This window comes from Pseudonaja textilis, chromosome 1, assembly GCF_049901715.1.
Source record: "Pseudonaja textilis isolate UNSWEBS1 chromosome 1, rPseTex1.2, whole genome shotgun sequence".
In the NCBI taxonomy this organism is placed as follows: Eukaryota; Metazoa; Chordata; class Lepidosauria; order Squamata; family Elapidae; genus Pseudonaja; species Pseudonaja textilis.
This window is the reverse complement of record NC_141990.1, coordinates 45,333,906-45,345,618: the sequence shown is the minus strand read 5'-3', so window position 1 is coordinate 45,345,618 and position 11,713 is coordinate 45,333,906. Positions and strand designations below refer to the sequence as shown.

The 11,713-nt window shown below is 37.7% G+C and overlaps 1 long non-coding RNA gene across 1 annotated transcript; it reads right to left on the bottom strand.

Moving 5' to 3' along the window:
- Positions 1-210: 210 nt before the first annotated feature.
- LOC148127595 (uncharacterized) lies at positions 211-5,199 on the bottom strand. The gene is made up of 2 exons (XR_015743530.1): positions 3,450-5,199; positions 211-1,412 (listed from the first exon to the last, which is right to left on the bottom strand). It is a non-coding gene; the product is annotated as an uncharacterized LOC148127595 (long non-coding RNA).
- Between the last annotated feature and the right edge of the window lie 6,514 nt (positions 5,200-11,713).

Genomic DNA, 11,713 nt, shown 5'->3' with positions numbered 1-11,713 from the left:
GTCTTCTTACAGACAAACCCAGGCCACAAATCTGAAGGTCAGAACCTCTATCCATACATACCCAACATGCTTTATTTCTTGTAGATTTGTTTGTTTATTGGTATGACTACCTACTAGCAGAGCAACTCAGGGAGTAACAGAGTTTTTTTTAAAAAACATACACATACACAAAATATACAAACAACAGTGAGGAAATAAAATGCACACTACTTTGGGAGCTAAACAATATGTTTATTTTCATAGTGGGCATATATGCATCCCTCGGCCAAGCCCCTGAGGGAAAGACGTGCTCTGTTCTAGAGGCTGACATGATCGGGGCCAATCAAATCTTGGAGGGATACTGTTCCATAGGGCAGATATGACCACAGAGTAGGCAAGTTTTCTGGGTCTCATCAGGTGACTCCAATCCTGTTAGATCTTGTATGATGGGCAGAAATAATTGGAGACAGATGACCCCTCAAATATCTAGGTCATATGCTATGTAGGGCTTTAAGATGAGCACAAGCATTTGAATTGTGCCTGTAACCAATGCAGCTCACAAAACAGAGCTGTTATACCGACATACTGAGCTACAACCAAGTTCTGTCTAGGGAAATGTATCCCCATGGAGATATGAACTTTTTTCTGTTAAAGTGATTATACTTCTTTTTTTTTCTTCTTTGCATGTGATTATTGCTGCAGAGAACTGGAGAGTGAAATGACATTTCATTCCATAGAGGATTTCTTTTTTATTCTTTGAACTGAGCGGTGGAAAAATTATTTATAGCAGATTTTTTTTTTCAATACCTAGATAATGGCTTTTGTCTTCCAAGATGATAAGATAGGACAATGTCTTATCTGGCATCTCAACTGGACAGACATAGATAAAAATATTGTTTCCTATCCTGCCTGAATCCTCCATATAATGGACAAATAGCACACTTTTTAGGTAATAAAAGAGGAGGCTGCTAAATTAGCATATTATACATAAATCGTGTATAATTTATTATTTAAGATTATGTATAATTTATTATTGAAATGTGTATAATTTATGCCTAGTTTTTAAATAATTTATGCAAAACATTTGTGCCTAACATTTTGAAAGCATATTATATCCTGTGTGTTGTAGCCCCACCTCAACCTGATGCCTGCAGGTGTGTCTTAAACTTCCTTCTTGGAAGTCCCAGCTGCATAGTTGTTATTCTAGGAATGAGGGCCAGCGGATTTGAAGTCCAGGGCTTCTGAAGGGAACAACACTGGAGAAGCAGACACAGAATATAATGGCTGCCCTTAGTTTTTCATTACAGCTGTACAAACAGGGATGAAGAAGATTTAAAACAGCTGTTTGGGATTGGTACACATTTTTGACTTGACCTGAACAGCTTCCTTGTATTAAGAAAGTTCAGTTGAGACAGGAAATATGGTTTTAATTCCTGGAAAAACAAAAGAACCATTTCTGTGACTATGTTTCATTGTTTTTCTTTCTCACCAAATATTAAATACTAATAAGTCATTGCATACATTGGATAAAGGTAGAAGGTTTATTTATATGCTACCTTTATTACTTTTATAAATAAAGGTAAACTCACATAATATTCTTTCCTCATAACAACTGTGAGATGAGTTGGGTTGAGAGAGAGTGATTAAAGTTACCCAGCTGATTAAAGTTACCCAGCCTTCCTGCATAAAGCAGGACTAGAACTCACAATCTCCTGACTTCTAATCTGGTACCTTAACCAGGGGTGGGATTCTACCGGTTCTGTCCACTTCTGTAGAACCGGTTGCTATGAAAAGCAGCAAACAGAGAACATACATAGAACCAGTTCTATGTCTGCTGCTGTTTTGGCTCACCCGCCCACCCGGGCTCTTACCTGACCTTTATTTCCTGCATTTTCAACCGCAGCTGCTTTGTGTGACACAGTTGAGGTTGAAAAAGCAGGAAAAAAGTGCTTTTTCAACCACTGCGCATCCACAGGCAGCACTGCTCAGCTGTCCAGGCAGTGAGATGATAACGATATACACGTGTGCACAGTGTGCATCAGGTGCGCAGGTGTGCGAAGCATACATGCGTGCGCAAAATGTAAAATCACTGAACCGGTAGTTACACCGGTCGGATCCCACCCCTGACCTTAACCACTAGTTCATTTAGTTCAGTATAGCTCAGGCCAAATAGACCTAGATTACAGAAAACTGGTCTAAACAGATTGGAAAAATTCTCAGGTTTCAAATAATTGGAGATCAAAGAGGTTCAACCAGTGGTGGGATTCACAATTTTTAGTACCGGTTCTATGGGTGTGGCTTGGTGGACGTAGCTTGGCTTGGTGGGAGTGGCTTGGTAGGCATGGCAGGGGAAGGATACTGCAAAATCTCCATTCCCACCCCACCCCACCCCACTAATCTGCTTTCCAGCTCTGTTCTCCTGTGCAGGATAAGAAAAGAAGACCCAGCTGATCAGATGGGACTCGGGAGGCAGAGAATAGATGGGGGTGGGGCCAGTCAGAGGTGGGATTTGCCAGTTCTCTGAACTACTCAAAATTTCTGCTTCCGGTTCTCCAGGACTGGTCCAAACTGACTGAATACCACCTCTGGGTACAACCTATTACCAGCTATTCTTCTCCCTGTTGTGACCTTTGTGATAATACAGGCAATACTACTTTTATGTGCTTATTTTTTTAGAGCTAGTTTGGTGTAGTGGTTAAAGCAACAGGCAAGAAACCGGGAGACTGTGAGTTGTTAGGCACAAAGACAACTGGGTGACCTCAGGTCAGTCACTCTCTTTCAGCTTTAGAAAGTAGGCAGTAGTAAAGTAGGCCAAGAAAGCTGCAGAGACTGGTCCAGGCAGTTGCCAGAAATATCATCTATGTCTACCTGCTGTCTATCTAACTCTTTAACTTGACCACACTCTTATATTTTGCATTGTTTTTTTAGAAAGCTTTAACTAAAACATGATTCATAAACATACCCAAACAACACAGTTTGTATTTGCTCTGCTGTTAGAGAAATAAAATCAGATTGGCAAATATGGATGGCAAAGAGGAAAATCTTTTTTAAAATTTACCCAAGAGGACTATGGGGAAAAAGGAGCTAGAAAAAGAGACGATATCTAGCAACTCAAATGGCTAAGAAGGACTTCTGTAACTTTAGTGGCTGTTGAAAAGAGAAGGAGTGGCTACTGATTCTAAAATGGATTATTTGTACTGCTAAATTTGTATTACAGGAGTTTGTGATTGCTTTGTCTATAAACATTCAAAGACACAAGAGCCAAAAGAAAGTTCAAAAGATCATTGGCTAGATCAAGACCAGCAGCCTTTTCATTTGACTGGGAAAAAGAAAAGAAAAATAACAGTACTGTAGCAATATTACTTAGACTTATATACTGCTTCATAATGCTTTATAGTCCTCTCTAAGTGGTTTACAGAGTCAGAAATTCCCCCAAAAAAAAAAACAATCTGGCCCTTCATTTTACCAACCTTAGAAGGATGGAAAGCTGAGTCAACCTTGAGCCGGTCAGGATCGAAGTGCCGAATTGCTAGCAGTCAGCAGAATTAGCCTGCAATACTGCATTCTAACCACAATGGCCACTAATACTGTAAGGCTTTTCTTAGCTCTAGGATGAGAAAGAGTAGGAAGGAGAAGAAATAGAACAGTGCACATATAAATTAAACTTATATAATAATCCCATCCACCCATCACCACCCCAAGATCTGAATGGTTTCAATGCTGCTGGCATTTTGTAAGTTGTTCAAGATCTGGTTTTTCCCTTGGGCAGTCCACCAGGAAGCTGTGAGACTGTTTTCTGGGAAGCAATTGTTTTGTTATGAGTCACTCTAAACATGTGTGTTGTTTTAATTATTTGTTGTTGTTTTTTAACAGTGTTAGACAGAGTCACATTTTCCTTATTCGGTAGCAAGCTACTCAGAAAGACTGCTTAGGAAAACTTTATGGTACAAAAAAATTGTCTCTTGGAAAAAAGATATAGCTAGAAGAAAAATTGCTTAGGTTAATTTGTACAACTAAAATAGCAGCAAGTTTAAACTCTTTCTTTGTTTTACAAATGAAAGAAGAGTTTAACATAATTAGATAATGATTAAACCATTATCATTTCAGTTTGATCATTATATAACATTTCTATTAAGCTGAAACAGTACATCTAAATTTAAACCAAAATCAAAAAATAGTCTTAGTATTTTTTGCTCAACCCACCCCCTTTAAAATTGTTTAATGCTTTTATAATGCCTAAAAAATGTTCACCTATGCACCAGTTTCTAAATATTTAATTGTAATAATTGTTTATTATAGCAATAGCACTTAGACTTATATACCTTTTTATAGTGTTTTACAGCCCTCTCTAAGTGGTTTACAGAGTCAGCATATTGCCCCCAACAATCTGGGTTCTCATTTTACCCATCTCAGATGTATGGAAGGCTGAGTCAACCTTGAGCCTGGTGGGATTTGAACTGCCAAATTGTAGGCAGCTGGCTGCAGCAGTAGCTTGCAGTACTGCATTCTAACTACTGCACCACAGAGGCTCCTGTAGATTCTGTAATAATTAACATTTTCCCAATGTTATTATTGTATTATTTCCCAAATTCTCAATATTATTATTATATTCAGCAAACTAGCCAAAAACATCATCTGATTATTGAAGCAGTGCTGAAACCACTTTGGCAACTATGAGCCAGCACAAGATAAGTTCAACCAGGTTCGCTTCAGAGTTGACAGTTACTCTGACATTACTCGGAACACTGACACACTTAGTTTATTTAACACAAGAACAAATGTATCAGGAAAAAAAAATCCTAATGAATACATTAAGCATATTTACAACAAAAATATGGTACATAAAATTATGTTAGCTTTACCAAGTAGGTGAGATGGAAAACACAATCCGATAAGCTAATTCTACCTTATTGTAAGGCTATATTAACCAAATCTTGCCTGTCTGAAAGTGCCATTCTCCCACCAACCCTTTACAGGTGATAACTTGGAGGGTGGGACTTAGGGAAGGTTTCTCCTGAACCTTTTGCTCCATCCGAAGTGCATCTGTATACTATGTTTCTTCTTATCTGACTGTTTCCTAGACAGCATCTCTTCACACAGTCTCCCAAAGTCATTTCCACATACCATTACGAATTATGTAATGACTTCATATTTTTAATTATTCAACAAAAACATTTGAGGAGATAGTTTTTGTATTTATTAATATTTGGTAATAAAATAGCTAAATAATTTGAAAGGTCCAAATGGAAGTTTTAATTTATAGTCAGAATACGTCTCTGATCTAATAATTCAGAATGAAATGTTTAGCTTTAAAATATGAGCTTGCACTTTTTAAAAAGAATTAGAGAATTTATAGATTATTGTGTATTTCAGTGTTATGACTGAAACTGAATAATTGAGAGAGCTTAAAGCCTAAATAGAGTGCTTTTTAAGGACATGATTGTAATAAGCATGAAGGTAAACAAATGTACTGTATGCTATCTGTATTTCATCACTTAATGCTTTCTGACAACTGTCTTGATAGTCTTTAATCCACGAGGAAAGAAACACATCCTAATGTATTACTAAAGTAGCCATAAAGAATTCATAGCAGTGTTTTACACATTTTTGCCACTTTGTCAGACTACAATAATATTTTATCTGTCTGTCAGCAGTAAGCAAAGAACTGAAGTTATTTGACTGTTAAACAATGTTTCTCAGACAATTTTAAAGGTGGTTTATGGCTATGTTCTTGTTCACAAAGAGATTACACTAATAATTATATCTGAATTCAACCACTTTTTATTAATATGTCATTTGATTTGCAGTCCAATCCTTGGATGTATGCAGATTTTATATAAAATAAAATTTAATGTGGCAGGTTGATTGGTAACTTATAGGGCTATGCAAACTTCAAGAGCAGAAGTGGTCAAATGCACAGGAATGTGCATGCATGAAACCATCTTTTCAAACTGTTACAGTAGCCATGGAGTTCGCAAAAAAAAATATTAGTATGGTTTCCTCACAGCAAAGCAAAATGGCAGTACATGCACACACATAGGGCATGAAGGCTACAGTAGCTTTCAAAATAACTCCATGTGCCATGCAAAATCCATACCATAGCTGCACTTGTTTAGGTATTGCACTTTATATTATTCCGTTTCTCTTTTCGGAGAAGGTTTAAGAGTAATGCCGTTTGTTCTCATTGTCTCATAATTCACAGTGACCGAAAAATGCATTTGTCTAACATTTGAATCTCTAATAGAATGTGAAAATGGCCTTGGAAGACAGAGGGAAGAAATGTTACCTAGGAAACAATCAGATAAAAGAGGGAGAAGCTTGTAACTGAATAACAAGCAGAGAAGTAATTTAGAAAATATGTGTCCTAATTTAGCAAGCAGTTAAAAAGGGATGGCAAGAGAGTTGTACTTTCAGACTTGGCAAGATTCTGTTAATGCAGTCTTATAATAAAGAAAAATTAGTCGTCTGATCTTGTTTCATGTCTGGTTTACTTGGGAGGATAACAAAATTTTACTTTGTATTAATCTTGGTTATTGGGGGCAAGTTACCATATTGCATGCACTCAGTTTATTTGGTTAATTCATTCATTATATTATTGAAACCCAGAAATCTGTTAATTCATTAGGCATGTTGTATGAATGCAATCAGTCAGGTATCAGTAAAAGTGAAAAGACAGTATAGACTGAAAAGTCTATATGTCAGGTAATATTTCTGATAATACTGCCACTATCTTAAAAAAGTAGAAGAAATTATCAATATAATACAAACAATAATATACCTATTTCAATATTGTGTGCATTGTTCTTTTCTTCGGATAGTTTTTCAGTTAGGCCAATTCATTTACAACATAAGTTCTCTATTCTGTTTTGTTCTGTTCATTTCTGTTGATTTAATTTTAAACAGCTAAATAAATACTGAGTTCAAAAGCAATTGGTATATGAAACTGGATGTTCTAAGAAAATGTCAGAGAGAACAGAGGTGGTGGTAGTTGATGATCATGTTGATGTCATTCTTTCAAAAATATATCTTTTATATGAAAAGAATGTATTTCAAAATTGAAGCTGTATTAGGGTTCTTCTCCAATGAAGAGCACAGTCTTTGAGCCAAGAGAAAAGTATTTTGCTCCAATCTGCTTCAAGCAATGAGTCTAGTGGTTTCTGTTCTTATTTTTTAATTTGGGACAATAAAGAAAACAATTGAGGGATTTACCTTCTTCAGTTCCTCTTCCACTGAATGTCACCTGCTAGCCTCTTATCATGCTCTCATCCATCCATATTGCCTCTTATCATGCTCTCATCCATGGTTGGTGGTGTCAGACTAAACTCAAGGACATCAAAGGAATTCAGCCAGAGTTCACTTCCTTACTGCTTACACAAAATAGACATAATCTTGCCAAACAAAGCCCTTGCTACTCTCAACCCAATGGATATACCCTGTCTCCTATCCAGCTCTCCGGACTGTGCTGCCTCTAGTCTGCCCCTCCTTTCTGTAGCGTGCTCCCTTTGTCCTGGGAAACTACCACTTCACAGTAGTCCATCTCACCAGCTCCCCCTGGGTAAACACCATCTTTCACAACAGGCTATTTCTGAACAAATGTCTGGCACTTTTTCAATAAATATTAAAGCCAAATCTAAAAACAACCCAGCTGAGAAACTTCAGATGAGAGAAGAGGCACACAATGAAGCTGGAGGATGATCTGATCTGTTTTCTGTAATAGCCCAGTGGACAGCCACAAGTAAGGCAGTGAACATTGGAAAAAGAGATTGTGAATATTAAACTAAACTGTTGTCAAAGACCATTTGAAGCGCTTACAGGCAGTTTTTCTCGTACATAATACTCTGAAGAAGTATTTTTAGCTGGTAAATGTCAGGAATATACCTTACAAATTAAAATGCAAATCTCTTCTTCTGACTGCATCTGACTCAGTGGTAGGATTCATTATTTTTTTTTGTACTACCGATTCTGTGGGTGTGGCTTGGTGGGCCTGGCAGGGGAAGGATATTGTAAAATCTCCACTGAGAGGTAGTATTTGCCGGTTCTCTGAGCTACTTAAAATTTCCACTACCAGTTCTCCAGAACTGGTCAGAACCTGCTGAATACCACCTCTGATCTGACTGCTGTCATAACTTCTAAAGAGCACTTATTACCTATTTTTTGCTGTCATTACTTAGAACAGTAGGACAAGGTTGGCTTCTTAGTGGGCAGCCAAAGATTGCATGGTGGTGCTATTCCGGATGTCTGCTAGACATTCTCTCCAACCAGAAAATTCCATATTATCAATCGGTTTCTCCTGTTTCTTGTCCTGCTCACTCTTAATAGTTTACGGCTACTGGGCGTACCTCATCCATGTCAACTCTTTTTTTCAAAGGTTTTCTTTCCTTCAGTGGTTTTTAACCAGATTTTGCATATGGTTGCAAACCACAGAATTTATTAAACATGCTGATGATTTCCCTCTTGTTTCTTAGTGGTCATATTTTGGCTCAGTTTGCGTTGGCATTTATCAATAAAGCTGTTTTGAGAAAGTGATACTGGCTCCTTATTTCTATGAAACTGAAGGGTGGACATTCATGTTTGCTTCCATGACTCTCAAGTACAAATATTTCCCATGGTGGATAGGCATGTTATGCTCTGACTTCTTAGTGCTGATGTTGTTACTTTTGTCCTTCAGTGTTACATTGCCACTTGCATCTGTATCTTACTTTGCCTCTTCATGCATTACTTGGTGCTGTGTAGCTTACAGTGTTCTGGCAAGGTCAGGAACAGTAAGATGTCAGGTGGATAGGTTTTTTTAACCATTGATTGTTAATGTCACAAGCTTATATTTTGTTTAGCAAGGCCCATTGCTGTGTGTTTTACACATAAGTAATGAGGATGCCATCATGTAGAACCAGTAATGTTTCAGCCATTAGGCTAGAAATTGGGAGAGTGAGTCAGTGGTGGGATTCACATTTTTTTACTACCGGTTCTGTTGGTGTGGCTTGGTGGACGTGGCTTGGCTTGGTGGGAGTGGCTTGGTGGGCATGGCAGGGGAAGGATACTGCAAAATCCCATTCCCTCCCCACCCACTAACTTGCTTTCCAGCTCCGTTCTCCTCTGCAGGGCAACAAACGAAGACCCAGCCAATGAGCTAGGACTTGGGAGGCAGAGAATAGATGGGGGTGGGGCCAGTCAGAGGTGGTATTTGCCGGTTCTCTGAACTACTCAAAATTTCTACTACCAGTTCTCCAAAACTGTCAAAACTTGCTGAATACCACCTCTGGAGTGAGTTCTAGTCCCACTTTAGGCACAAAACCAACTGGGTGAACCTGGGTCAGGCGCTTTCCCTTGGTCCTAGGAAGGAGGCAATGGCAAAGCATTTCTGAAAAACCTTGCCAAGGAAACTGCAGGGATTTGCCCAGGCAAACTCCAAAAGGGAAAAAAAAAATCATTTGCTCCCCCCTCGTTTCTGACTGGTGATAACCATAAAGCCTCATTCTGTAAACACACTTTGTAGTAAGTAGCCCATCTAAGGATGACGCTTCCGATCATGGCACAGGTTGCTTAAAATCCCATGGCTCCTTCTCAGAATTTGTTCTAAATCATGAGCACAGAAAAGGGAAAGGCCAGTAATTACAGATAGGAATTTATTTATTTTTTAATTATCAAAATTGAAAAATGCAGAAAAATGCTGGTATAGCCTAAATATGTCATGAAAAATCTCACGAACTCTTTCAGTTTATGTATTTGTGTGTGTGTGTGTGTTTGTGTGTATACACTCATGCACCCACATAATATACACAGCACACCTTTGACTCAGTCTTGAGTCTTGTCGCTACCTAGAAAAGATCCTGCAGATTTCCTGACAATGTTTTTACCCAGAAGCGGCTTGCCATTGCCTTTTTCTTAAGGCTGAGAGCATGTAACTCACTTGAAGTCACCCACCTGGCTTGGTGCCTAAGGCAGGACCAACCTCAGAGCCTAACACAGAAATCTAGTGTTCTATGTATTATCTATATAGATTGATTTATTGGTAACCTGGGTAAAAATAACCATTCCTGCCCATTTGCTCTTTTTTTGCCCAGGCTGTAACTTCAGTTGGCCAAATTACTAATCCTTGACTCTCCTTTTTTAATCATCATTATACTAATATGTGAATAAGTGCACACTGTTACATTCACCATACTATATTGAATGTTAATAGTATAATAGCTTCAGCTATATCAAATTTTCTTGTCATTTAGAAACCTATTTTAGTTTACCAGATTTTTTCCAAAGTATTTGCACTTGGGAGATTTCTATTTGTTAAAGGACATGTAATTTCAACATGTTTGCTGTAAGATAAATTGATTCAAAATCCCCCAAACCCCTGCATTTTTGCACCATGTTACAGAGAGCCATCCCAGCAGGCATTTCTGAAGGTTTTGTTGTGTCTACTACTTGCTTAACTGGCAGTGACAGGTGAGGCTCTTTTGGGAACAATTACAAAAATGCAATTTGCAAAATACCGAATTCTACTGTTCCCACTTACAATGAAATATCTGAGTGTATTCCAATTTTCTCAAAAATGTTTCCCATTTGTGATGAAGACACTGTTAAAATTAATATAACAATATGCATGTGTTTTCTATGAAAGAAATAAAACACACGTAAAATATCCAAATATTATTTGGAATGCATAATTTGTTTTACATCATAATACCTACACGATTGCTTTCAACAGGTTGATCTCATTGAAGGTGATCAGCATGTCCGGCAGAGTAGAAATGTATTTATATGCCAAAAAATCACAAATTATCTTAGATGGAAGGGTCAAAATGGTGTCAAAAAAGAATGTACAAGACTCTGCACTTTAAAAAAATGTAGTAATGATTTGTTTCTCACATCCTGTAGGAATAGTAATGAGCTTAAGACGTGCTCCTTACTTTGGGATATGAATAAAAAAAAAATAAAAGTTGCAATTTTCAGTCAAGTTACAACAAACTGGGGTGGGGAGGGGGGAATATAGTATATCCCTGTGGCACTAAGAATTAATACCAATTTGGTGGCAATCAATTTGCAGACATACTTAAGGCAAAACTGGGAATCTATGGTCCTGTGAATTTGCTGACCTACATGATAATCAGTTCAAAGAGGCTTGAAGTAGCAATGCAGCAAAATCTGGAAGGCTACAACTTCTTCATTCTTCTCCAAAGATTCAATGGATTGTTAAGCAGAGGGGTCCCTGTTACTGATTGACCCTGCAGAGAACGAACCCTTTATATCAGTATTCTGTTTGTTAAGAGCTGGTTGGAGAACTTTGTCTACCATCCAGCTATGTTGGGGCTGTAATTCCCAAACTATTGAGAATTATTTTTGCAATGTATCTAGTGAGCAACAGCAAAAGAAGGCTGGCTTGAGAAACCCAGAAGTTGATTTTAGGATGAAAAGTCCATTCAGTGTGCAAATTGCTAGAAAAAGAATGTGCTGAAAAGTATCTTGTCCTGTGTACCAGGCTTTGACTATTGTATCTAGGGTTCTACTGAAAAAGAAAGCAAATCCATCAAGTCTGAAGTTTTCCCATTTCTGAAATTATTAAGCAGAATAGTAGTGATCTAAGTAACTGGCATTTGAGTTAGCATTCATTAAAATTAATGGGACTATTAATATCTCAAAAATATTGCCTCAGGTATCTGCCAATGCATGCAGCCACTTCTACATCATTCCATTTTGATCAAATTTTGAAACTTTCTTATGCTATGTTCCCAACAGTTCATAC